This window comes from Fulmarus glacialis, unplaced genomic scaffold, assembly GCF_000690835.1.
Source record: "Fulmarus glacialis isolate BGI_N327 unplaced genomic scaffold, ASM69083v1 scaffold11417, whole genome shotgun sequence".
Taxonomy (NCBI): Eukaryota; Metazoa; Chordata; class Aves; order Procellariiformes; family Procellariidae; genus Fulmarus; species Fulmarus glacialis.
In genome coordinates, this window is record NW_009221309.1 from 41102 (window position 1) to 42670 (window position 1569).

Below are 1569 nucleotides of genomic sequence, written 5' to 3' on the forward strand. Positions count from 1 at the left end.
CTGCCCAGTCTGTTATGGGCTTTTCTCTGACCAGCTGCTCATATCCTTTTACATTACCTCTGTCAAATAGGCTAAAATATCAGAAAGAAGTGGGGAGAGGGGCTGCTTGTAGGTGTTAAAAACTGCCTCATTAAATCTCCCTCTCAAGGCTTTTCAGGATGTTTTTATCTTTTGTTTCGCATCATACTGTTCCAATTTTAATTTCTTTTGGAGGTGAGAAGCAGCTACCTTTTCCAAATCTTTTTTCATCTTAAATGTTAAAATAACCACTGGTCTTTCCATTTTTTGAAGGATGTGTACTTTTGACATACCCTGAAAGCCAGTTCATAAAACAGTGCTTTTCTGCACTTTCAGTTCCCTGGTATTTCCAAGTAGTTGAAGTTCACAGTGAGACTCAGTGTATGAATGTCACGATAGCCTCTAAATTCATGTAGTTTCACAAACTTTTTGTTTGCGTTTTATTTTGGAACTCACAGCCACATTAGCAGTAACAGGAGTCCTCAATGTTGATGGTCTGTATGGCTGCTCACCCTGCCAGGTGGGGAGCCCCAAAGTGTTTCAAACCCACGCACCCCCCCATTTGTGACTTGAAGGGATGAGTCTGGGTCCTGCTCCCAAAAGGGGAGTACACGTGAGTTGGCACGTTGCACATCCCTCTCTCAGCCCCTCTCCTGCAGCCTCGGGGCTTCTTATCCTGCAAGTCAATGAACACTTTCAGTAGGACGAAGGAGAACAGATGTGGGTGAAGGATAAACGAGGCATGTATGCGAGGCACCTGGGAAAACACCACTTGCAGGTAAGTAACCTTCCTTACGCGTTTTTTCCTTGCCCTGCTTTACTCCCATTAGGAAAAGCTGTATGGCAGCCCAAGCTTTGCGCTGGAGCTGAGACCTTGCTGGATGATGTATCTGACTGTACACATTGTCCTTCTGTGGTGCAGTGGGGTTTTTTTGGAAAATGTGCCTGAATTAGCTTCAAGGCTCTGAGCATAAATTTATCCTAGGCCAATGGTAACACTTGTATTATAAAATCCTTTTTCCGAGGCTCATGGGACGTCTCTGGGATCAGGTACACTGAGCTGAGATAACAGAAGAATCGAATTGGCTCATGAACTCAAGGCCAACAGCGTGCGACAACAACAGCAGTGAGGTAATTGTAATACAGCAGGAGGCCTGGTTCACTTAACATTTTTCCAGCCTTTGTACGTCTCTCCTGTAAACGACCGCTGCAGTTGTTGAAGGGGAATGAAGCTGAAAGGTGGTTTTCATCGTCCCGGGACACATTCACAGCGTAAAACCCCCGTTCATCACGCAGGCTGGGGAAGCTGGGGCGCTTAAGGGCTGAGCCACCACCAGGTGGCAGCTGGAGCCCAAATATGAGCCAGGCCCCAGGGCCCCCGGCTCTTCCTCCTGCCTCTGGCTCTGCCGCCCGCCCCCCGGGCCGGCTCCGAGGTCCCAGCGGGTGCAGCCGGGCGGGAGGCGCCGGGGCGCCCACGCTGAGGAGAAAAGATTAAAAAAAAAAAACAAAAAACACCAACCAAAGAAAGCCACGATTGTCAAAAAACAACAA